This window comes from Ochlerotatus camptorhynchus, unplaced genomic scaffold, assembly GCF_037179485.1.
Source record: "Ochlerotatus camptorhynchus isolate MF236.1 unplaced genomic scaffold, CSIRO-AGI_Acam_v1.1 ptg000248l, whole genome shotgun sequence".
NCBI lineage: Eukaryota > Metazoa > Arthropoda > Insecta > Diptera > Culicidae > Ochlerotatus > Ochlerotatus camptorhynchus.
The window spans coordinates 2,787,498-2,814,813 of NW_027040738.1; the positions used below are offsets into that span (position 1 = coordinate 2,787,498).

General features: G+C 38.4%; 1 protein-coding gene across 7 annotated transcripts in view; it reads right to left on the reverse strand.

Annotated features, from left to right (window-relative positions):
• The window catches only part of Mical (Molecule interacting with CasL), a 203,680-nt gene extending 176,536 nt beyond the window's left edge, over positions 1 to 27,144 (reverse strand). For 3 of the 7 annotated variants that reach the window (XM_065226306.1, XM_065226304.1, XM_065226305.1), the window contains exons 1-2: positions 26,885 to 27,143; positions 18,482 to 18,930 (exon numbers count right to left, since the gene is read on the reverse strand). The gene's annotated coding sequence lies outside the window, so the exon portion shown is untranslated. Of the gene's footprint in view, positions 1 to 18,178; positions 18,450 to 18,481; positions 18,931 to 26,884 lie in introns of those variants that run through there. The other 4 variants (XM_065226303.1, XM_065226301.1, XM_065226307.1 and 1 more) reach the window with 3 other exon arrangements.
• Positions 27,145 to 27,316: the final 172 nt, after the last annotated feature.

Sequence of the window (27,316 nt, forward strand, 5' to 3'; positions counted from 1 at the left end):
ATTTCAGAAAGTGCCCAACAGTGCTCCTTCTATTTTCGTGACAAGCTTTCGTTGTTGTTTTCATTGAATTATTACTCAGGAAACAATGTTAAACATCATTTTTGTACATGGTATTGTAACTAATCTAATATGTGTTTCATTTTGATTTGGGATAAGTGTTTGAACTATGGCTCGGGATTTCCACTGTGGTGTGCTTCTATTGTGACATACCCATATGTATTTTTGTGGTGCGACAAAGTGGAAACGTGAGAGCGTAATTGGAACATATATAATTTAAAAATCAGCTATGAAACTAACTTCAAAATGAAGCATTTTAGTCACATGAAGGTGTTACCTGGGTCGAACTAAGTTATAATAAATAGGTATAGGTCAAAATCAAAAGTACTTGAAACACGTTTAGTTTTAGATTACAAGCACAAGTGCAGATACTTAATAAAGCATGGGTTATGATTGATTAGGTGACTTAGAGCTTTTAATAATTTATTAAATTAGACTAATGAGATATCATGATCATCAAATGAACTTAAATAAGAAACTTCAGAAAGTCTAATGACATTAAGTAGATTAACAAAAGAATTAGGATGCGGGGGGTCCGCTTAGGGAGGCAACTAACCTTTAAAGTTGTAGAATAAATCTTCTTATTTAGTCTTGAACTTTAAAAAGAAAACGCAGGCAGACCAATAGCATTAAGCAGATTAACAAGGAGAGGAATAGTTTAGGAAATAAGTAAAAGTAGAGGTAGGTTACAATTAATAGCTTTTAAACTTTTGGAGGCATTGTATTCCCCTGAGTTTGTTGTACTCGATTACTATATTATTCTCTCAATACGTGAAATCTCTTATATATGCGGTTAAAGCATTTGAGTTAACTTATTTCTTAGTGTTCAAGTACTTACATTTTTAAACAGCAGTCAATGTTAATCTACGAACTAAACCATACGTTAAATCGATCTTTCCTTACGTGGTATTGATGCATGTTTAACTTTTCGCGGCTGTCGGAATCAACGCGCCTACGTCTACGGAGCTTACGCAGAAGTGATTCGCAATACGGTAGAGCTCACCAAAAGTTTTTTTTTTTTTGAGCTTCTGTAGTATAGAATTTGTTCGGTACGGTCGCGAAATCTTGAAATGATTGATACGTGCGGTAAAATAACGAAATTGAAACAAAAAGCTCAACAGTAAAATAAGTAGAATATTTAGGGAGGAGACCAAAATTAATCAACTTGCCAACATAGGCTATCACATTTATTTTGGTGGCACTCTTTAAGTGTTTTTTTAAGTTGTTTTTTTTTCTCTACGGTTGTTTCGCGTGGCGTTCACAATTTGCGCGATTTTCGTATCTTACGTAATATAGATGTTTAGCTCTAAACGTTTTTACTGACTCGAGGTCGATCCTTAAGCGGTGTTGGTACAGGTTAAACCTTTGCCGACTGCACGGGAAAAAAAGAGTTCCCATATTCGTGAACCACAGCCGTGAACCATAGTTCACGGTGTATATTTGAGAAAATTTTGTTCTGGATAGCTGGCCGTGATTTTTAGTTCACGGTCCGTTCCCGTTTTCGGGAACGGATTTTTTTCCAAGTGTCGGATTCAACCCGCCTACGTCTACGGAGCTTACGCAGAAGTGATACGCAATTCGGTAGAGCTTGTCAAACGCTTTTGAGCTTATGTAGTATAGAATTTGTTCGGTGCGGTCGCGAAATCTTGAAATGATTTATACGTTCTTTAAATTAACTAATTTGATACAAAACTCAGTAGTAAATAAGTGGAATATCTAGGGAGGAAACCAAAATTAATCAACTTGTCAACATAGGCTACACATTTATTTTGGTGGCACTCTTTAAATGATAATAAGCCTTTTTTCTCGCTTCGGTTGTCTCGCACGTGAGTGTACTTTTTCAATCGGTTTACTACGCGGATGTATCTACGCGCACACGTCACAGCGTTTTTTCTATAACTATCTTGAAACAATACATACGGAATCCAGTGTTCAAGCGGCCAACATAGGCTAGTCCTTCTGCTGTATTGTCAAATATAGAAGCAAAATTTATTCAAATGGGTCAAGTCTACCCAATAACAAAAAAAACTAATTTGGGTTTCCTAGTTTTAAAAAATATGTCGGTTTTTATACTCCGGGTGGCAAGTGAATTTCCATTTTGAAATTCCAGGAATTATCCTGGTTTTCCTGGTCAAAAGTAAGAAAATGTCCTTATTTTATAAATCATCTTTGTAGCCAGCAATTGAACATATGTTGTAAGATTATATTAAAGGGTGATACGGTCAAAATTTGGTCAAGGGAAAACGCGTGTAAATCGGTGAAATCGTTTATTTAAAAAATCAAATTAAATTTCTTTTTCAAGTTCAATTAGTATAAAATTCAGGAAAAATATTCAGTTAGGCTTCCGCTTTTCCAAATCCGAATTGCCGGGCCTTACGCTTGACCCCTGCCATCAGATTTTGTACAGCCACCTTGTCCACCTTCTTCGCCGCAGAAAGGCAGTTTGCCTTGAACTGCTGCTCGCCCTTAGCAGTTTTTTGGTCTTCTTTAGGTTCCGCTTGACAATAGCCCAGTATTTCTCAATTCGGCGGAGCTCTGGCGTGTTGGGAGGGTTCTTGTCCTTGGGAACCACCTGCACGTTGTTGGCGGCGTACCACTCCATGGCCTTTTTACCGTAATGGCAAGATGCCAAATCCGGCCAAAACAGTACGGAACAACCGTGTTTCTTCAGGAAAGGCAGCAGACGTTTATTCAAACACTCTTTCACGTAAATTTCTTGGTTGACAGTCCCGGAAGCTATGAAAATGCTGCTTTTCAAGCCACAGGTACAGATGGCTTGCCAAACCAGATATTTCTTTGCGAACTTTGACAGTTTCATGTGCTTGAAAACATCTGCTACCTTTCCCCTTCCTTTTGCCGTATAAAACTCTTGTCCCGGAAGCTGCTTGTAGTCGGCTTTGACGTAGGTTTCGTCGTCCATTACCACGCAGTCAAACTTCGTCAGCATCGTCGTGTACAGCCTCCGGGATCGCGCTTTGTCCGTCGTATTTTGTTTATCATCGCGATTTGGAGTCACTACCTTCTTGTAAGTCGATAGTCCGGCTCGTTTTTTGGCTCGATGCACGGTTGTAGACGATACACCCAGCTTATTTGCGGCATCTCGGAGAGAGAGGTTAGGGTTTCGCTTGAAACTACCGGCAACTCTCTTTGTCGTCTCAGCGGCTTCCGGTTTTCGATTTCCCCCCGATCCAGACTTCCTGGCTGTCGACAAACGTTCCCCAAACACTTTAATTACATTTGTAACGGTTGATTTGGCAACTTTTAGCGATTTTGCCAACTTTGCGTGCGAGTAGCTCGGATTTTCGCGATGCGCGAGCAAAATTTTGATACACTGCTCTTCTTGCTTGGACGGCATTTTGACAACTGAAGAGTGAATTCCAAAATCAAAATAGGAGCAACATTCTACACACACACACCTTCAAAATGAGGGGTGTTCAGGTTTTTTAAATGCAAAATTGAAAGAAATACGTCAAGTTGATATTGACCAAATTTTGACCGTATCACCCTTTAATGCTTCGATGAATTTTATAGGAAATTTATTTGACTGTGACCAAAGTAGAACCGGTTCCGGAAGTTCCGGATCATGGTTCCACATAGCGACACATATGTTGTCTCTCATAACCATATCAAGCGACAAACATATCAAATCACATCTATTTGACGAAATATGATCAACGGCTCTGAAAACGAAACCCATAGAGCCATTTGGCCACCGTAGAACCGGTTCCGGATATTCCGGATCATGATTCTATACACACTTAGTCTAGATTACCGAAGTCAGTCAAATTTTACTGGGTTTTTGAATTGTGGATCACCCACGCTACAGCATTAATTTTCGTTACCACTATCAGTTAAGTCAAACTGTCAAAAACTACTGTATGTTTGGTAAATCATTCGAATTGTATTCGGCTAAAGCGTGTCCACGATGAAATTGCCACACTATGAAATTGCTCTAACTTTTTAACCGTTGGGTAGAATTTAATGAAAATTTGATGTGGATTTAGTTCATAGTGCATTATTTACATCCTGCAAGTTTTAAAGTCCTGTGATCAAAACTCGCGGAAATGGAGTCGAAAGAACAGCTCGTGAGTGATAAAATCTTGCGCATTCATCACGAGAACAAGGATCTCTCGCATCGTTCCATCGCTGAAAAGTTGGGAATCGCGAATTCCACGGTGTCGCGAGTGATTAAGCGGTTCGAGGAAGGGTTGACCACCGATCGGAAGCCCAGAAGTGAAGGAAAAAGTATTCCGTACAACACCAAAAATCACAACCGCGTAGTTGGGGCCTTCAACCGAAATCCGAACGCCTCCATTAGGGATGTGGCTAAGAAGCTGCACCTAAGCCGAAGTTTTGTCCAGAAGGCCAAAACTAAGGCTGGGCTTCGAACGTTCAAGGTACAAAAGGCCCCTAATCGCGACGAGAAGCAGAACAAGTCCGCCAAAACCCGTGCCAGGAAGTTGTACCTCAACATGCTGACGAAAGTTGAATGCTGCATCATGGACGACGAAACATATGTGAAGGCCGACTTCAAACAGATCCCCGGCAAACTGTTTTTCACGGCCAAGGATAAGTTCAGCGTTCCGGAGCATGTCCGCACTCAGAAGATGTCCAAATTTGCGAAGAAATTCCTGGTTTGGCAAGCCATCTGCACGTGCGGGAAGCGGAGTGCACCTTTCGTGACCCAGGACACGATGAACGGACAGGTGTACATAAAAGAGTGCCTCCAGAAGCGGCTGCTTCCTCTTTTGAAGGCCCACAACGTCCCAACAATCTTCTGGCCGGATTTGGCCTCATGCCACTACTCCAAGGACGTGCTGAAGTGGTATGCGGACAATAAGGTCAATTTCGTGCCGAAAATGTTCAACCCTCCCAACACTCCGGAGCTCCGCCCCATCGAGAAGTACTGGGCGATTATGAGGCAGCACCTTCTTAAACGACCTAAGGTAGTGAAGACAGTCGAGGAACTGAAGAAAGTATGGGTTTACATGCAAAAAACGGTTGATTCACAGGTTGTGCAGAATCTTATGGCCGGGGTTAAGGCCAAGGTGCGGGCATTTGCGTATGGACTGTAAATAAAATACGAGTAAAATGGTAAAATGAAGTTTAATAGTTATTTCTCAATCCCTGAAAATTTGATGGCAATCGGATGAAAACTCGAATTTTGAGAATCAATTTTGTGTGTGGCAATTTCATCGTGGACACCCTTTATATTAACTGGTAAGCCCAGTAAATGCGAACGTTGTTTTCTTGGCATGACAATGCAGTTATTTTTTCTTAGTAAATACCGAATAAGCCAGTTAAAAAAGTTTTGTTAGTGTTGGGAGAGAAATACTCATTTAAATTAAACAACTATTAATTACACAGAAGAAAACACGTTAGTTGAATTGTATTTTTAGCAGTTAAGGATTTGCACTGATGATAGTGATATTCTTCCAGGAAATAAACACCATCATTGTTGTCTTCACATAATTTCCCACACACTACAAGGGCTGGGGTTTCAATGTTTACTGTTGGGATCGTAACGTTGAAAAAGAATTATTAGAAATTATAGCAAGTTATTCAATATCAACGTCGAGCTTACTTCAATCCGTGATGATAAAACATACTTTTCTCAAATGTTTACTGAAAAATTTTCACGAAAAAACCAGGGCTGTGGAGCCGGGTTGGAGCCGGCGGCTTTGTTGGTAGGTTCCGGGCTCGGCGTTACTGTCAATGGTGTTTTATCGGTGTAATAGAAAGAATACCTTTGATTTGGACATCAGATACCTCGAAAATGCCTCCGATTCCGACTTGACTCCACTGCCGTAGTCGGCGAGTATTTTGACAAATCTGGATCAACAATAGAAAAGGGCCCATCAACATTTGTAAACAAACCGTTCCAAAGCCCTTTACTCACAAAGCGAAGACCACCCACGCAAACCAACACCAGCATAGGATAGGAGAAACTTCCACCTACACGATGATGGTGTTGGTTTGTGTGGGCGGCCTTCGATTTGAGAGGAATGGGCTTTAGAACGGTTTGTTTACAAATGCTGATGGGCCCTTTTCTATTGTTGATCCAGAAATGTCCAGGAAAAATCTATGATTACTTTGTTTTTTCGTACAATACAGAAAATTTAGAACCCTTTTTTTTTCTTTATTTATGAGATTTTCAGCCGTAGGCTAGTTCATCTTCGATTTAGAACTTTCTGGTTTTCTCAGTAATTACAAATTCTGTGCTCAGTATTTTACAATAAACGTTACCGAAGTTCAGTTTGTATTTGCTGAAAATGCTGAATTCTGCTAATTTGAACTGAATATTCAGTAAAAGATTTGTTTTACGGTTCAAGCCCAGTTGAAAAAAATACCGAACAACTAAATGCTGGATTAGTGTGTACACACTTATCCAGTCAGTAATTTTTACCGAGTTTTTGAATTGCTGAACTCTTCGATAAAATTTAAATAAAACTGTGAAAAATTCAAAGTTGAGAAAATGTGTTACGAAAAATTACAGACTTACTAATGATGAAAAATAAAGTTTGACGATTTTATCCAATCTTTACGTATAACAGTCATTTGAATTTGAACCGAGTTTTTCCAACAATCCAAAATCCAGTAAAAAAATACTGACTCCTGTAAAAAAAATCTAAGCGTGTATGGTCATAGTTGATATCTCTCCGGATATAAATCACATCTACTCGACGAGTTCCAATGGCACCAATGGAACCGATTCTACGGTACACCCTTGTCGGCATCTAAGAACACCAAAATTATTCTCAGAAAAATCAAAGGCAGGCGTTAGGTTTATTTTGCGGAGCAATGTCACGATTTTTAAATTCACTTGTTCCGAAAATCGTGACTTGAGGTTGACGAATTTCGGAACAGATTTTTTTCCCATGTAGTGCTAAATAAAATTCTCCAGATTCCCCTCGCTCAGGCCAGTCAAAACAAAACAAAAATTGAGTGTAATATAGGGCTATATTTATTATATCAATCTTCATCCTTAGGTTAGGTTAGGTTATCTTTATTAGCGAGACTTTCAGCCAGAGGCTGGTTCATCTCTCCATCTTTATCCTTTATTTTTGGCCTGAACGAAAACAATTCTGCGGGATCACCCCTAGCGCAGGAATCCGCTTTGTCTACTTTATGATCAGAAAGTATTGCGACTTTCACTTATTTAGAACTATTATTGAATGCTAAAAGATAGCTGCTTGGATGCTACGAAATAGCTGAACCAGTGTTCAGTCCGCATCGTGCGCTCTTGCCGTGCGGATCTATTTGCTTTTTGCTGAAGGAAGTGTTACTACTACCTAAAGCTAAACCTGTAAAATTGTTCAACTCTTATTCCTAGCGGCGCCGGTGGTGTAGTGGTAAGCGTGATTGCCTATCACCCCAGCAGGCCTGGGTTCAATCCCAGTCGGCGCCGCCGGGATGTTCTGAGGCATAACATCTCTGATCACGCTTTCCTTCGGAAGGGAACTAAAGCCGTTGGTCTTCGGTTCATGAGTTCATGGGTCGATAGTTAGGGTCAGGTGTGCGAGCTGCCTCCCTGGCGTCGGTAGCATTGGTGCTAAGCACGGAAAACAAGATAGACGGAAAACAAATCAAGGAAAACAAAAATACTCTTATTCCTCTTCGATCCTTGTTTGGATCCTACTTGGATATCGATTTAGAAAATTCCTCTTCGATCCTTCAGATTCTTATAGGAATCTGCTTGGAAGCCGATTTGGATAAAAATTTACTGCCGCCATGGCGCCTAAGCGCAAAGGAAAAGGGCAAACTCTTTATCCCCCTTCTGAAGAAATTAATTTGAGTAATCAATTTGATTTGCTCACGGATGATGAGAATGATTCATCATCCAGGAAAAATTCTAGTAAACTTTCCCGGCTTAATGCCAAGAAGGAAAAGATTCCCCCTATTATGATAACCACTTCCGATTTCCATGCTCTTCGCATGGAATTTTCGAACTTCGTGAAAGTTAAGTTTTCACTACAAATTGGATGTCGGGGTGAATGCCGTGTATTGGCTGAAAACTTGGACGGATTTAAATGTCTTCTCAAGTATCTTACTGAGAAGCAGCACAAATTTTCTACTTACGACACCAAAACTGGTTGTCATGAAAGGACTGCCCAGTGGTGAATCCCTGGATCAGATCAAAGATGAACTGGCAAAATTACTTGGAGTTGTGCCACTCCAAGTAATCAAAATGAAAATGAAATCCCGTCCTGGCGATTCGCGCAACGGGATTTCTAATGATTTTTATTTAGTTCACTTCAAGTCTAGTGAACTAAACAACTTTAAGGCCTTAGAAAAAGCTAGCCTTATGCTCCATGTCCGAGTGAAGTGGGAACACTTCAGGAAGACTGGAGGAAATTTCCAAAACCTCACCCAGTGCCGTAAGTGCCAGGGATGGGGCCACGGAACTAAAAATTGCTACATGCCAGCTAAATGCATGAATGTGGTGGAACAAATTCTAATTTCGTAAGCACAAATATCACCCCTGCTTCAAATTCTTCATCTATACCTACTCCCCTCGCTGCTAACAATGTTCAGCGAGTAAATGGAGCTACCTATGTTACTATTGCAACGGGTAGAAATCAGAATACTATCCAACGTAATTCTAACGGAAATTTTGAAAATTTTGACTTAGGAAGCATTATCGCCGTTATAACTGAAACGTTTCTTAAACCTGACCATAAGGTTAAAATGGACAGAAATTATTTCATTTATAGAAATGATCGTCTTGATGGAGCCTGTGGTGTCATAAACGAATCAAACATAAAATTTTTTCTTCATTTGAAACCAAAGTTTTTGAAACTTTGGGAGTATCTGTTGAAACAAAATTTGGACAACTTACGTTTATAGCTGCCTATTTGCCATTCCAATGCGTAGGCCAGCAAAAGAATTTTCTCAAGGGTGACCTCCAGAAACTTACCCGTCATAGGTCTAAATTCTTCATTATTGGTGATTTTAATGCAAAACACCGCTCATGGAATAATGCTCAAAGCAATTCCAATGGTAATATTCTGTTTGATGATTGTTCTGCAGGTTATTACACTATTCAATATCCAAACAGCCCAACATGCTTTTCTTCTGCAAGAAATCCCTCAACTATTGATTTGGTCTTAACTGATTCATGTCATCTTTGTAGCCAATTGGTTACTCATGCTGACTTTGGTTCTGATCACCTTACAGTAACTTTTGAAATATCCCAAGAAATAGTTTCTAATCCCAACAGCTCTACTTTCAATTACCATAGAGCTGATTGGGTGCAATATCGAACATTTATGGAATATAACTTCGATCCAAACATTCCTTTGCAAACCAAAGATGAAATTAATTATGCTCTTGAATCTCTGATTACTTCTATAGTTGAAGCAAGAGCTGCCTCAGTTCCAAAATGCGAGCTTAAATTCGATTAAATTATAATAGACGACGATCTTCAGCTCTTGATCCGTCTTAAAAATGTCCGTAGGAGACAATATCAAAGAACTGGCGAGATTTGCAAAAACAAATTAAAACACGATTCTCTGCCCTGAGGAACAAAACTTTTAAAAATAATGTTTCTAAATTAGACCTGAGTTCTAAACCCTTTTGAAAAAAAAAACCTCAAAAGCCTATTGCAGCGCTTAAAGAAGGTGGTAAAATTTTGATCACAAATTCGGAAAAAAAACTCAGAAACTTGCTAAGCAATTCGAGAGTTCCCATAATTTCAGTTTAGGTCTTACTAGTCCTATTGAGATTCAGGTTGCTCGGGATTATCTGAATATTTTCTCTCGGGAAAATATTTTTGATGATTCCTGGGGGACTGATTTGGACGAAGTAAGGTCTATAACTAAAAAGTTTCATAATATGAAAGAGTACCTTTGTCTTTTTGGTAAAATTGTATAACAGATATTTCCATTTGGCATACTTTCCTGATAATTGATTTCCGCTAAAAGAAGAAGTCTTCGTGTTATTTGCAGCAGACTGCAGAAAAGTTTTGATATTTTTTCTTCTTATTTACAAAAATGGAAGATTTCTCCCAACGCTTCCAAAACTCAACTTATAATATTTCCACATAAGCCTAGAGTTTCCTTTTTGAAACCTAGTAGTAGTCACATAGTCACTATGAATGGAGTTCCAATTTCCTGGTCAAACCAAGTGAAATATTTTGGATTAATTCTTGACCAAAAATTAACTTTTAAAGATCACATTGAGGGCATTCAAGCTAAATGTAACAAATATATAAATTGTTTGTATCCTCTTATAAACAGGAAATCCAAACTTTGCCTGACGAATAAACTTCTAATATTTAAACAAGTTTTTAGACCGGCCATGCTTTACGCCGTGCCAATATGGTCTTATTGTTGCACTACCAGGAAAAAAGCACTTCAAAGGATTCAGAACAAAGTTCTGAAAATGATTTTGAAGTTGCCTCCCTGGTACAGTACTACTGAGGTACATAGAATTTCGAATGTTGAGACTTTAGAACAAATGTCCAACAAAATAATTAATAATTTCAGGCAAAAATCGATGCAATCCTCAATTCCCTTTACGCTTAGATAAGATTTAGTTTTAGTTTTTAGTTTTAAGATGAAAATCTGCAGGTTTATTTAAAAAAAAAACCTGTTTAAATTACTGAATTGCCAAGGTAGGGACAATGTAAAAACACTTAGATATATATCATAACAATTAAGACTGGTAAGTTACTCTAGTAACTGGAGCATCTAGGTTAAAATGAAATGTAATTTATTTTGAATTTGGAACAAATAATGGCAATGGCAAATCATTTACATTCATTTCGTGCATTCATTTACATTCATTTGCCTGTAACTTTTTTCATCAACAGAATTCCGTAAGACGATGTTTGAAGCTTTTGTAGGTTTTATGATTGACTACAACTTTTGAATGTAATTAAATAGAACTCACAGGGTATTGAATACTAAGGATAGCTTTAAAATAATTCTGAGTCAAATTTCAAAGAAATTCTGACGAACTCGACGAAACGACACAGGAACTTAACGAACAGGAACAGTTTTATTAGAGCAAAGAGAATACACGTCTACACATCTTGAGAGCTTGTTGATGACTGGCAAACAAATAGCTATCGATCGTTTCTTGCTTGATCACAGAGTTCTTCGATTTCATCTATTAAGTTCAAATAACTATTGTTAGGGGAAAATGGGGCCAACTGAGAAACTTTCCATGGTTTATACTATCCAATACATGCTCCAATAGATTCGATTGGCTTTTTACTGTAATATTCAAAAGCATTCGGCGCCGGTGGTGTAGTGGTAAGCGTGATTGCCTCTCACTGCAAAAGGCCTGGGTTCTATCCCAGTCGGCACAGCCGGGATTTTCTGAGGCATAAAATCTCTGATCACGCCTTCCTTCGGAAGGGAAGTAAAGCCGTTGGTCCCCGGTTCATGAGTTGATGGGTCGATAGGTAGGGTCCAGGTGTGGGAGCTGCCTCCATGGCGTCGGTAGCATTGGTACTCAGTACGGAAAACAAGATCGACGGAAAACAAATCAAGGAAAAAAAAAGCATTCTAGAATCTCATTAAATAGGGGAAATGGCTCTAATGTTGGCCTATGGATCTAAGATTGGGCCCATGGCTAAAAATCTGCTATTTATCAATTTTATTTAGATGAACGCGTCATTGGGACGGTACTAATGGATTTTTTTGGTCTATTGAAAATTTAGTCGATTGCTGAAATTATGTATGGGCCCAAGTTAGGGGCATTTAGGCCGACATTACATCCATTTCCCCTATCGAGTTTTGGGAAAAATAGGGCAAAATGAGCTACTTCCCGTCCACTAGCCTATACATGTACAAATCGATTCGTCTGACTTTTTCACACATGAAATTTTGTGCTTTATGACTGAAATCTAGCGAAAATTATTATCGATTCCCATTAAATAACGAGTATTGGGGGAAATCGGGCAAAATGAGCTACATACCGTGGTCAACACTATCCTATTGGCTTCAATCGATTTGTTGGACTTTTTCACATAGGAAATTATGTGCTTTATGTCTGAAATGAAGTGGCAGTATATAAATGTAATATCAATTTAGTTCAAATAAAGAGATTTGGGGAAAATTGGACAAAATAGGCTAATTAATTGGTCTGCACAGTGTGAAATTACTTGCAGCTGATTACCATAGCTTATCAATTTGTCCTTAAATGCTACTGCTGGTGATCTACAGCCATAAAATGCTCTGAATCAATTGGTCTGCAATATCCGATACAAGCTCCAATCGATTTCTTAATGTGACAAGCAATAAGCATGTTTTAGAGTTCTCATGTAACTTCATATGTCACACGATGGATTTTGGCACCAACAGGTCGTTGGCACTCGGTTTAGCTGCCATCGATCTCGTTTTTTTTTTTTTTTTTTTTTTGATGTAATTTGATGTGGCAAACAACTGTCCTACTGATCCCGTTGGTAATTTTATTGTTGGACCTTTGGAGCACCATATATTGGATACACATGGGTTTTACAACTCTAAGAGCAATCTAGAGCGAGTTTGCCACCCCTTGCCCCCCTGAAAATTCACGCTGCGCACGCTAGTGCCCCAAATTAGGACTTGCATCACTTCACCTCCGAACATTCCGGCATCACAAGCTCAGAGGAAAGGAGCCGAAAAAAAAATGTGTTCTTGTTTCTTATATTGGCCTCATTGTCTGTGTAGTCTGCAGACCCCAGCACACGCTTTGGGAAAATCGAACGAAATCGAAATGAAGCGAGCTCTTTGCTCACAACGAAATTCGATTAATTGGCATGGGAATGGAATCTGCGGTTGGCGACGACGACGACGACGACTGCGGTGTGGTGTACTTGACAGCTGTCGACCGAAAAACGATAGAAGAAAATAGACATTGCGTACGTTTGTTTGTTTGAGTGGGACTTAACGAATCTCTAGGGAAGATTTAACGAATAATTTCCGGTTGAACGCAGCTTGCAAATAAACTCAACGGCTTTCTCGCAAGAGACTCCAATGGTGGTAATATCCTCGGATTAAATCCCGATCAAGAATGACCGGCTGCTTTGATGTCGACAGCAGATTTAATCAACTCGACTCTAAGCAAACATTTTGCAGATCATCCAAACAGGGAAGAGATTAAATGTTCAACCGAGTTGGAGCTTACCGCCCTAAGAATCTAATCTCTGAGATTGAACGGATATCTAACAAAAGATTCGATGAATCTTTGATAAGGGTTTATTCGATGAATCTTTGATAAGAGATTTAATGAATCTTTGATAATTAAAAAATTACCGATATTCTAGCAGAGGATTCAAGAAATCTCTGACAAGACGTTTCTCATTTCGTTCGCGATTTTTGCATAGCTTCAACGAAATGATTATCTTAAAAACAGCGAAAGAACTTTTATTTTTAAAATGAACTTTCCAGCACTGGACAACACACAGATAAATAAGTTTCAACATAGAGGAGTGCAAAATACACAAATAACGGATTATATTTTAAGGGAAGAAAAATTTAGCTCTAAGAATCAAGGATATCAAAGTTTAACTAAATTTGACTAAATCTATGATCCCAAGGTTTTGAATATTTAACACTTCGTATATTCCAGATCCTAGGGAATTTATCCATGTCCACATTTCCACATTTCTAAATCCCAACTATGGAACAAACTTCCGGAATCTTGAAGATTTTTCTTAACCATGGCAACTTTTCTTAGCATGAGACTAATTTCTGCCGAGTCTTCATATAGTCTCCAGTTATAATTTTTTTCTGTGTTTAGGATCTCGAACATTTTCTATACCTTTGGAATTCTTCACAAGATTTTTTTAACTAGTTCGTTTATTTTGAAGACTCAATAACGTTAGCTTTACGGAGCCGATATTATTCTTTGCTTGTAACAAAATTCACTTAATTCTATGTCTAGTAGGAGTTGGGCCGAATACTCGCGGCTTACCCGAGGTTAGAGAGGTACATTGTCGAAGGGTAGGATCAGGGGAGGAGCTTGGGGGTACGGTCTCGTTGTCTCAGCAGAGCGTTGTCACCAGTATGAATGGTAGTGCGGTTCTAGTTTCGTCTGAAGTTCTTCACAGGATTGATTTGTCAACAATTTGCTCAGAACCAGCATTTACTCAGAGTTTAACCAAGAACTCTCTCTAGTATTCTCATATAATTTGCTCCATAATACTCTAGAACATCTCTGCTGAATACTTTCTGAATTCACTTTGAAATTACTTCCCAATGTATCCTATTCGAAATACTCCTAAAAATTCGCTTGAAACTCTACTATTAATGCTCTAAAAATTATCACCAGAATAGCCTTGGAATACACCTAGGAATTTTAAAGTATTTCTCATGAATATATCCTTAAATTCCGTTGGATCTTTTCTCGGAATTTAATTCACTCAGAATTTTCCTAGGAATTCCCAGGAAACTTTCCTCAGCATTCCTTTGAAATGATCTTCTCAATTTTCATTGAATTCTTTTCAGAATTCCTTTTGAATTCTTCGTCTTTTTTGTAATTAATTTCACATATATCTTTGAATTCACCGTAGAATTCACTTACAGTTTTCCTCACAAATTTCTAAGAATTTTCTGTAAAATAAGTTTGTAATTATATTCACAACTCCTATGAAGTTCTTCTACGCAGTTCTATGAAGTACCACGGGAATAATTGTCACTTTTTTGACATAGCATTACGTCTTTTAGCAACATATTGGGGGTGCAATTTAAAAAAAAAAACTAAAATCGACCGCATAACGAAAACTGGTCAGGTTTTGACCACTTATAACTGTGTCAATAGCGGATGGATTTGAATTCTAAACAAGCCAATCGATTGGAAATTTTTCTACGAATCCGCTAAAATGAACACTCTATTAATTTTCAATAGGTCACTATTGAAAATTACACAAATGTCCAACTGCTGCAATGGTGATCAAAATTATCACCGATTGCCTGCAAAACGTGGTTTCCCTAACACAGTCGCCGAATGTTGATATCGAGCGCGTAATCCTACGTCAAATCTACGGGGTCGTGTCTTGGATACAATCTCTTACCTTTTTTTCATACCCAAGAGCAATCTTTCTTTGCATACGCTTAGTATTCTTAGTATGCTTTGGATTCCTTTTCTGTTTTCCTTCGAATTCCATAGGAACTGTCCTTTATATTGCCTTTGAATTATTCTCAGTATATTCATGAAATTATCTTCAGAACTCTCTCGGACGTTGCCTCAGAATTTCTTAGAAATTCTAGTTTTATTAAAACTTCCATTAAATCCTATTAAGGATTCTCTTAGAATTCTACTTAGGTTTTCTAGAATCTGGAGTTCATAAGAACCATCTTGAAAGCAATCCTCTGGATATTTGTTGGGACTAGGATTATCCGAAATTTTATTAAATTTTGACTATTCCATTGACTTGAAAGCCATTCTCTGAATATCTGGATTATCCGGATATTTTGATTTTTAAATTTTATTAAATTTTGATCATTCCATTGACATGGACACCTAAAACCAACTAGGGTGCGTTTAGCAATGTTGGCTCTAGCACCTAATAAATTGTCATGGTTTTATTTGCGTAGATTCATGGCACAATATTTTTTTAAACCTATGTATCGATACAAATTTTGAAAAAATTAAAACTATGAAATTTAAGATAGAGCCAATGTGAATCAATAGAAATATTAACTGTTAGATCCGGATACTTACTATCCTATTAGGACAGTTACTATCCGCTTAATAACAATCTCAATGTTCTCTCAATTTATATTATAGAGCTGAGTGTGCCCGGTCTTGCTCGGGATTCAATGGGGGTTATTCCGAGAGTCGAAGTGACTTTTGTCACTAGTGAAGTGAGAAAAGTCACGTCGTGGTGACGTGATTCTTCATTTGATTTGCACAGAGAGTCACGTCACCACGACGTGACTTTTCTCACTTCACTAGTGACAAAAGTCACTTCGACTCTCGGAATAACCCCCAATATTAGCTTGAGTTTATGCGAGGATTTTAAAAAATAGCATGCTGTATTGTACGTAGCCCCCCCCCCCCCTATTATCTAAGGGGCTACCCCCTATGATTTTCTCCTTATACCCCCACACTCTCCCCCACATGCCTAATTTGGTTCCATTTGCTTGATTAGTTCTCGAGTTATGCAGAAATTTCTGTTTCATTTGTATGGGAGCCCCCCCTTACAGAAGGGGGAGGGGTCTCGAACCATCATAAGAACCTTCCACGGCCCCAAAAACCCCTGTATACAAATGTTCACGCCAATCGGTTCAGTAGTTTCCGAGTCTATAAGGGTCAGACAGACAGACAGACAGACAGAAATTCATTTTTATATATATAGATTTATGAAGCTCCCGAAATTTTCCTAAAGTTTTCGGTACTTTCTTAATAGTCTTCAATCATCCCTGAAGTTGGCAAACCGATTTGGGACACTGGAAATCTTGGACGGTGCTTCCATTCAATTATTCCTAATGTCTCTTCGAGAGCGTGGTTTAAAGGATTGGGCTTAAATCGTGACTTCATTCGCGTGATCAGTAGACTTATGTCCAACCACTACTCGCTAGATGCACATCTCAATAGAATAAACCTCGTCGATAGCAACATCTGTCGGTGTGGAAACGGTTACGATGACATCGATCACGCAGTTTGGCAATGTACGGATAATGACGCCGCCAGAGAGCGACTTTTGAATACCCTCGAAGCTTAAGGAAGATAACCCTATATCTCTATCAGAGACGTGTTGGGTACCCGCGATCTCTGCTATATGCAGTCGATTTATGTGTTTCTGCAAATGTCTAGTATAAGAATTGAATTCGTTTGACTTTTGTATCTCTTTATTAGTTTTTTCTTTGTCTTGTCTCCCGTCTCGATGAGTCTCATCGTCGCCCACTGCTCACCATAGCCGCTCGAACTCCAGACGAATCTAGAACCGCACTACCGTTCATACTGGCGACAACGTTCTGATGAGACAACGAAACTCCACCCCCAAGCTCCTCCCCTTACCCTATCCTTAGAAAATGTACCCCTCTAGCCTCGGATAAGCCGCGAGTATTCGGCTCAACTCCTACTAGACATAGATTTATGTGGATTTTGTTACAAACAAAGAACAATGAATTATTGGCTCCGTAAAGCTAACGCGATTGAGCCTTCCAAATAAACGAACTAGATGAAAAACAAAATCATAACTGAAGTTCCCGAACTTTTCAAGAAGATCTTGGAAATTCTCTTAGGTTCCAAAATTTTCCTGATATTCATGGATCGTCCCTGAAGCCCCTACAAATTTCTACAAATGCTTGAAATATTCCTTAAATTCTCTAAATATTGATATCTTGACACTTCTTGCAAATTTCTGCATTTAATCGATGGAATTGCTCTGAAGTTCTCTGATCTTACCCGAAATACTAGGATTATTCCTGAATATAATAAAATTGCTTTTAAATCATTAAACTTCTCTGTAGCTCTCTAACCTTCGTGCAAAGCTCAGAACTTTGCTAAAGTTTTCGTTAATTCCCAGAGTTTCTTGGAGCTTCGGTTAAGTTACTACAATTTTCTTGAAGTTGATTGAAATGCCCTGAAGTTCTTGGTACTGTCCAGTTCTAAAAATCCTTAAACTTCTCTGAAAATTTCTGAGCATCTGTAATGCTCCTAAAATATGTCTTAAGTTCTCTGGAATTTCCAGAAGTTTGCTGGACTTCCTCTAAATACACTTGAACGAAATTCTAACGAAACATTTAACGATACTCTGACAAAAGATTCAGATTGAACGAATATTTGACAAAACATCCAACCAATCTTTCACAATGAAGGAATGGTTACTGCTTTCAGTTTGTTCAACTCTTGGAGATGCACACCGACAATTCTAAACAAAGCTGGTTATGTTAACATTCTAAATTAAGTTTTAATACTAGGCTCAATCGCGTTAGCTTCACGGAGCCGTTTAACTATTGGCGTGGACCGATACTCGCGGTTTATTCGAGGTTCCAAAGGGTAACATTTTTAGGAAAGTATCAGTGTTCACACGAAAAACGCATAGTTTCGACTTCCCTCGACCCCTTATTTCCATTTGAATTTACCGCTTCAATTCAGTAGGTATTATATCTGATAAAAACCTTATCACTCTATCTAGCAAATCCCAAACCCAACCGTCGCCATTCCTTCCCATCTGACTCACCTAATTGTGTCGCTGCAAACCGGCAGGAGGGTAGGGGTAAAATCTTCCCGAATCCTTTCTCACATGCACCGGCCACCGCAGGTCGACATGCAGAGCAGCTCGGGCTCAGGGCCGGCACTCGCTTATCAGCTGTTCGAAAACTTCCTCGTCAGAGACGGGACACAAAAAGCGCGCACTCTCCCTCTCTCTCGCACGCCCTCTATTGATTGCGCACACACGCTCAGTAACACACCACAGAGAGACACTACTAGGACACTGGATAAAAACACACAGAAAAACAACAATCACGAACAAAAACGGTACCTGTGCTGGTCCTCTGCACTTGATTCACCTTCTGCTCCCTTTTTCCTATCTTTTAGCAATATTCAATCAACGAAAAAAAAACAATTCGCACTCTATTTATGTCCTTCTGTTGTGTTTTCCTCACATTCGTCTGTTATGCTTCCGCACTTCACTTCACTCTTGATGACGTCACACACTCGTCACTCGTCAGAAATGAAAAATCGAAAATTTTCTTCACCTTGCACGATAGGCGACTGCGGCACCGGGATTTGCTCATTCAAGTGACATTTCTTCCTCTTTAATTTTAAACACTCACTTCCACTAGCACCGAATTTCCTCGCTTCCTCTCCTCACTCACCCACACTCTCTATCTCTGTGCGGACTCACCGCCGAACTCTCTTCACTTGCAAGATATATATATATATATTTTCCCGTTTTCGTTGGATGCTTGGACTTGTTATGGATTTTTCCTGAGAAACGGACAAAAACAACTTGTATTAGAAAATGACTTGGAAATTTTCCGGTAGTTTTTCTCGAGCGCTCACACATTCAAACACAGTCACAAACGCACAAACACACACACGCGCACGCCTCACACTCGATGATCTGCTCTGCTGGATGCTGCGCGCGAGATCTATCCAGAAGAGTATATATTTAGTGACAGCACACACACGCTACTTCACAGGAGGTGGGGAAGGCGGGGCCGGCTGGCTGTGCGGTACCTTTTTTTTATAGAGACAAGAACGCTCCGTTGAAATCACCACACCGACGACGACTATGTACTACTGCTGCTGTTGACTTCTCACGGACGACTACTGGTTTGGAAACTGAACTGAGCCGACGGGCTGTAGCAGCGCTGATGCTCTCAACGTCTCAACTGACCAACAACAGAGTCCCATCCACACCACTCTGCTCCGAGAGAAATGGGTGATCGAAGAAGGCAAAAACAAGACCCACACGCAACACTCGATCGTCAGGAGCTACGAGCGACGGAGAGCCGGAGAGTGCTCAATGTATGTTTTTGTGGGGAGCGGTGCTCATGTTCTTCCACTTGGGGGGAGCGGATCATGGGATGGTTGCCAGATTGGTGGAAGTTTTGCTTGCTTTGTTGACTTTTGATTTAACGAATCTCTGGATTGGAAATTTGTTGAGGTTTCTTCTACTACTACAGTGAAACAAGTAATTCAAGTAATGATCAGATATCAGTTTATTAAATATGTCTATTCGGCTTGACAGGGAATGAATTAAAGTATAGTTCTAACATCTTCATAGGCTACTATCAAATGATTGCTTCGTTTCCCCCGTTCAATCAATGAGGCCAATTCTTGCTCGAAGATCCTGGAAGCGATTCTTGTCTGAATAAATACAGTTTCTTGGTCAATTGTGGAAATCAGCTTTGTTGAAATCTTCCCAGGTAACTAATTGGGAAGCACAGATCTGGCGTAACAGTCATCATCTGATACATTAGGCTTCCAAGAAGTTCCCTACACGGCTCTGCAGTCCTCTTTCCTTCATGGTTCAGTTGGAAGTACCTTTTCCATCGGAGTATTTGAAGCATTGCACTCTGTCAGCCGGAACCGGCTCAATATTTTGTTCACGTTGACCACCTGGGATAGTTTGAGCTCACCTGAATTCCGACGATAATCCATTTCAAATTCCAAGACCAAGACCATTTTAATTTTAGAATGATCTCTAAGTTCCTTGCGACAATAAGGAGATCGTCCACGTACAGCACCAAATAAACCTTGTCGGATTTCTTTATTGACACGTAGAGGCAGTAATCCCGCTTTGATCAGGTCAGGCCCAACTTCAACAATACGCCGTTTAGGCGCTCGTTCCAACTACATCGATTAACGTAGCTTGTATACAGTATTCGCTTCCTTTTTCATTCCATCTGATACTATCATGTACAGCCGTGAAGAAAGGCTGTCTGCACATCAATCTGATGTATATGGAATCCTTGATGCATCCTTCTTCAAACAGAATACCCGCTTCGTTTTCAGTGGCCTGCCATCGTTGGGACAGGTCGTCAGCTTCCACACTTCATTTCTGGCCATAGACTCAAGCTCTGTGCCGCCTTATACCAGAGCTCCCGAGCATCACGACCTTCTATTTGACTATAGTTTTCAGGAACATCTGAGAGGGAAGATGAACCAACAGCATTCGCCAAGTTCTTGTTGCACAGGGAACACAGTGGGTAGCTTCGGAGATTCTTCTGGAATTCCGAATTTAAATTCTCCGAAACATCACTTTCATTACTGCTTCCATCGGATTTGCTGTTGGCCCCCTTTTGCTCGAACGTTACCGGAACTATAAGTTCCTCCTTTTTTGAGTCATGATCTGCATATGGGAAACTGGCAATCACAATTTTACGAAGTTCCTTGTTCCTCAGCCGGTATCCGTAGGTGGCGTGTCTGATAATTATCTGCTCTCTACTGTTAGCGTTGCTGAGCGGGAATTCAAGCAAATGCTTTGCAACCAAATACTCTCAGCCTCTCCAGATTAGGTATTTCAACGAATCTCTTGATAAGAGATTCAACGAATCTGTGGATAAGAGATTCAATGAATCTCTGGATAAGAGATTCAATGAATCTCTGGATAATTGATTCAAAGGATATTCTGGTTAAGAGATTCAACGAATCTCTTGATAAGAGATTCAAATAATCTCTGGATAAGAGATTCTAATAATCTCTGGATAAGAGATTCAAATAATCTCTGGATAAGAGATTCAATGAATCTCTGGATAAGAGATTCAAAGAATCTCTAGATAAGAGATTCAACGAATCTCTGGATAAGAGATTCGAATAATCTCTGGATAAGACATTCAAATAATCCCTGGATAAGAGATTCAACGATAAGATCTTTAACAAATCTCTGGATAAGAGATTAAACGAATCTCTGGATCAAATATTAAACGAATCGCTGCATTAGAGATTCAACAAATCTCTCGATAAGGGATTTACCGAATCTCTGGATAAAAGATTCAACAAATCTCTGGAAAAGAGATTCAACCAATCTCTGGATAAGAGATTCAAACAATCTCTCGATAAGAGATTTAACGAATCTCTGGATAAAAGATTACACGAATCTCTGGATAAGAGATTCAACAAATCTCTGGATAAGAAATTTAACGAATCTCTTGATAAAAGATTCAACGAATCTCTGGATAAGGGATTCAACGAATCTCTGGATAAAAGATTTTACGAATCCATGGATAAGAGGTTCAACGGATCTCTGGATAAGATATTCTACAAATCTCTCGATAAGATATTCTACAAATCTCTCGATAAGACATTCAACGATAAGATATTTAACGAATTTCTAGATTTTTCTGGATAAGAGATTCATCGAATCTCTGGATAAAAGATTAAACGAATCTCTGGATAAGAGATTCAACGAATCTGTGGATAACTGATTCCACCTATCTCTGGATAAGATATTCAAATAATCTCTGGATAAGAAATTCAACGATAAGAGAATTAACGAATCTCTGGATAATAGATTCAACGAATCTCTGAATAAGAAATCAAACGAATCTCTGGATAAGAAATTTGACGAATCTCTGGATAAGAGATTCAAATGATTTCTGAATAAGAGATTCAACGATAAGATATTTCCGGAGTGATTTGAGATTTGGGCGTAATTGCATTTGTAAACAAACACGTAAATTGTCAATTTCTTGTGAATAAAAGTTCAATCTCGTTAACAAACTATACCAAATGATAAAGGAATCAATCCTCTACCTCATAGTGTTATTTGTTTTCAAGATTGAGCTTTAATTCGCAAGAAATCGGCGGTTGAAATGTTTGTTTACAAATGCAATTACGCCAAAATTTTAAATCACTCCGGATTTAACGAATCTCTGGATAAAATATTAAACGAATCTCTGGATAAGAGGTTCAACAAATCTCTGGATAAGAGATTAAACGAATCTCTTGATAAAAGATTCAACAAATCTCTGGATAAGAGATTCAAAGAATCTCTGGATAATAGATTAAATGAATCTTTGTATAAGAGATTTAACGAATTTCTGGATAAGAGATTCAATGAATCTTTGGATAAAAGTTTCAACGAATCTCTGAATAAGAAATTCAACGAATCTCTGGATAAGATTCAAATAATTTCTGAATAAGAGATTCAATGGTAAGATATTTAACGAATCTCTGGATAAGAAATTCAAAAAATCTCTGGATAAGAGAATTAACGAATCTCTTGATAAAAGATTCAATAAATCTCTGGATAAGAGATTCAACGAATCTATTGATAAGAGGTTTAACGAATCTCTGGATAAGAGATTCAAATAATCTCTGGATAAGAGATTCAACGATAAGATATTTAACGAATCTAAGAAATTCAATGTATCTTTGGATAAGAGATACAACGAACCTCTTGATAAGAGATTCAACGAATCTCTAGAGAAGAGATTCAACGAATCTCTGGATAAGAGATTCAAGAAATCTCTGGATAAAAGATTAAAAGAATCTTTGATAAGAGTTTCAGCGAATCTCTAGATAAGAGTTTCAGCGAATCTATGGATAAGAGGTTCAACGAATCTCTGGATAAGAGATTCAAATAATCTCTGGATAAGAAATTCAACGAATCTCTGGATAAGAGTTTCAAATAATCTCTGGATTAGAGATTCAACGATAAGATATTTAACGAATCTCTGGATAAGAAATTCAATTAAAATTTGGATAAGAGATTCAACGAATCTCTGGATAAGAGATTCAACGAAACTCTGGATAAGAGATTCAACGAATCTCTGGATAAAAGATCAAACGAATCTCTGGATAAGAGATTCAACGAATCTCTGAATAAGAAATGCAACGAATCTTTGGATATGAGATTCAACGAATCTCTGTATGAGAGATTCAAATAATCTCTGGATAAGAAATTCAACGATAAGAGAATTAACGAATCTCTGGATAATAGATTCAACGAATCTTTGGATAAGAAATTCAACGAATCTCTGGATAAGAGTTTCAAATAATCTCTGGATAAGAAATTCAACGATAAAAGAATTAACGAATCTCTGGATAATAGATTCAACGAATCTTTGGATAAGAGTTTCAACGATTCTCTGAATAAGAAATTCAACAAATCTCTGGATAAGAAATTCAACAAATCTCTGTATGAGAGATTCAAATAATCTCTGGATAAGAGATTCAACGAATCTCTGGATAAGAGATTCAACGAATCTCTGGATAAGAGATTCAACGAATCTCTGGATAAGAGATTCAACGAATCTCTGGATAAGAGATTCAACGAATCTCTGGATAAGAGATTCAACGAATCTCTGGATAAGAGATTCAACGAATCTCTGGATAAGAGATTCAACGAATCTCTGGTTAAGAGATTCAACGAATATCTGGATAAGAGATTCAAAGAATCTCTGGATAAGAGATTTAACGAATCTCTGGATAAGAGATTCAACGAATCTCTGGATAAGAGATTCAACGAATCTCTGGATAAGAAATTCAACGAATCTTTGGATAAGAGATTCAACGAATCTCTGTATGAGAGATTCAAATAATCTCTGGATAAGAAATTCAACGATAAGAGAATTAACGAATCTCTGGATAATAGATTCAACGAATCTTTGGATAAGAGATTCAACGAATCTCTGGTTAAGAGATTCAAATAATCTCAGGATAAGAAATTCAACGAATCTCTGGATAAGAGTTTCAAATAATCTCTGGATAAGAGATTCAACGATAAGATATGAATCTTTGGATAAGAGTTTAAACGATTCTCTGAATAAGAAATTCAACGAATTTCTGGATAAGAAATTCGACGAATCTCTGGATAAGAGATCGAAATAATTTCTGAATAAGAGATTCAACGATAAGATATTTAACGAATCTCTGAATAAAAGATTAAACGAATCTCAGGATAAGAGATTCAACAAATCTCTGGATAAAGGATTAAACGAATCTCTGGATAAGAGATTCAACTAATCTCTGGATAAGAAATTTAACGAATCTCTTGATAAAAGATTCAACAAATCTCTGGATAAAAGATTCAAAGAATCTCTGGATAATAGATTAAACGAATCTTTGGATAAGAGATTTAACGAATTTCTGGATAAGAGATTCAATGAATCTTTAGATAAAAGTTTCAACGAATCTCTGAATAAGAAATTCAACGAATCTCTGGATAAGATTCAAATAATTTCTGAATAAGAGATTCAACGGTAAGATATTTAACGAATCTCTGAATAAAAGATTAAGCGAATCTCTGGATAAGAAATTCAACAAATCTCTGGATAAGAGATTTAACGAATCTCTTGATAAAAAATTCAACGATAAGATATTTAACGAATCTCTGAATAAGAAATTCAATGAATCTTTGGATAAGAGATTCAACGAATCTCTTGATAAGAGATTCAACGAATCTCTAGATAAGAGATTTAACGAATCTCTGGATAAGAGATTCAACAAATCTCTGGATAAAAGATTAAACGAATCTTTGATAAGAGTTTCAGCGAATCTCTAGATAAGAGTTTCAGCGAATGTATGGATAAGAGGTTCAACGAATCTCTGGATAAGAGATTCAAATAATCTCTGGATAAGAAATTCAACGAATCTCTGGATAAGTGCTTCAAATAATCTCTGGATTAGAGATTCAACGATAAGATATTTAACGAATCTCTGGATAAGAAATTCAATTAATCTTTGGATAAGAGATTCAACGAATCTCTGGATAAGAGATTCAACGAAACTCTGGATAAGAGATTCAACGAATCTCTAGATTAAAGATCAAACGAATCTTTGATAAGAGTTTCAGCGAATCTCTGGATAAGAGATTCAACGAATCTCTGGATAAGATATTCAAAAAATCTCTGGATAAGAAATTCAACGAATCTCTGGATAAGAGATTCAAATAATCTCTGGATAAGAGATTCAACGAATCTCTGGATAAGAGATTCAAATAATCTCTGGATAAGAGATTCAACGATAAAAAATTCAATGAATCTTTGGATAAGAGATTAAACGAATCTTTTGATAAGAGATTCAACGAATTTCTGGATAAGAGATTCAATGAATCTTTGGATAAAAGTTTCAACGAATCTCTGAATAAGAAATTCAACGAATCTCTGGATAAGATTCAAATAATTTCTTAATAAGAGATTCAACGATAAGATATTTAACGAATCTCTGAATAAAAGATTAAACGGATCTCTGGATAAGAGATTCAACGAATCTCTAGGTAGAGATTCAACGAATCTCTAGGTAGAGATTCAATGAATCTCTAGGTGGAGATTCAATGAATCTCTAGGTAGAGATTCAACGAATCTGTGTAATAAACGTTATCCGACTTGCCCCGGAAATTCCTTCTAACTCTTCCTGACTTCTTATAAGTTCTTTACATCCCCTCCAAGAAATGTTCATCAGCCTCCTCTGCAAATGTATCTTATTTTATTAATACAGTACCCGGTAACAAGCCAAGTTTAATCGAACGGTTTTATTTCGAAATTCAATTAAGGCCACCGAGAGCCATCTTTATGGCATAGACGATATTAATTGAAATATTGAAAATTTTGGAACGGTGCGAAAATCGATCCGGTTTTGTTGCCAAAATCGAACTGGTACTGTATTTTTATTAAAAATTTCCCGGTTGGTGTCGGGCCATCCTCCGAAAATTATATTTAGCATGTTTTTTTTATTAACTGTTTCCCAGGAGATTGAATTAGTCTAGAATTGGGAAACGCGATTTTTGATGGAATTAGCGCAAATTGATCCTCAGGACGTCATTGGAATTTCAATAAAAAAATAAACAGAAATCCTGGCTATTCCACTGAACCCAGAGAACATGAACATGAATACAATCTATACCGCACACTACAAAATGTACATCTTATTCAAGCATTCCGATGTGTCTATTCGTAACAAATACGTTTCACTCCCCAAACCGTATCCGAAGGTTGTGCTTCGTTCCTCTCGGGCAACGCCAGGTCTTGAAAATCATGAGATAATGCTTCTTTAGATACCGAGCTCTCCCGCTGCGTTGTAGGGGAACCAGTTGAAGGCAAAAAAAAACACGCCAACAACACAACGAACGAAGGAATGAGAAAACCCTCGCTCGCCCTAGAAATACACCGGGGGCCACTTCCGGGCACGGCAGTTCACGTTCCTCCAATACAATGCCGTCATCGGGGATGCCTTTCCCCGGTATTCAAAACGGACTGTGTTTATATAATCGATCAAAATCTCCACTGCTTCTCGGCCATTCCGAGAATTCCAGCCACAGCCCCAACATCAGACAGATAATCCACCTCCTTCTTCGTGCTCCACCCTAATCAGCATCAACAGCAGCAGTTCCAAGCATAGGTAATCAAAATGCAAAACACACTCACACACACTTCACTCCGAAGAACGCAAAGAGCAATCGTCACACACAATAAAAAACGATTATTACACCTACTTCACACGCAGTTTTTCCTTCACGGAAATTCACTGTTTTTCACGACACGTCCGCGCCTAGTTATAAAATTTCCTTCTCCAGCGACAGACTACCAACAACCGCGACCGACCGACACCGTCCGGATGATTTTGCCACTCGCGTTTACCGTCGATTCCAGTAACTAGGTACCTATGTACGGATCACGGCGAATAGGTGATGGAACACTGATGAACCAGGATGGCGCGGCGGGGGGGACACTACTCAATAGCGGTGGCCACAAACGCAATCACATCTGATCACCACAAACATAACGACACGAATAGAGGAAAATCCTCTCTTTCCGTCCGGACCGGAGCAAACGGTCGGAAAATTTTGCTTTATTTTTCTTTTGCGTGAATGGAACGTCAAATGTGAACCGGTTCGCGGATCGCACAATCGTCGTTTAGAGCTGGG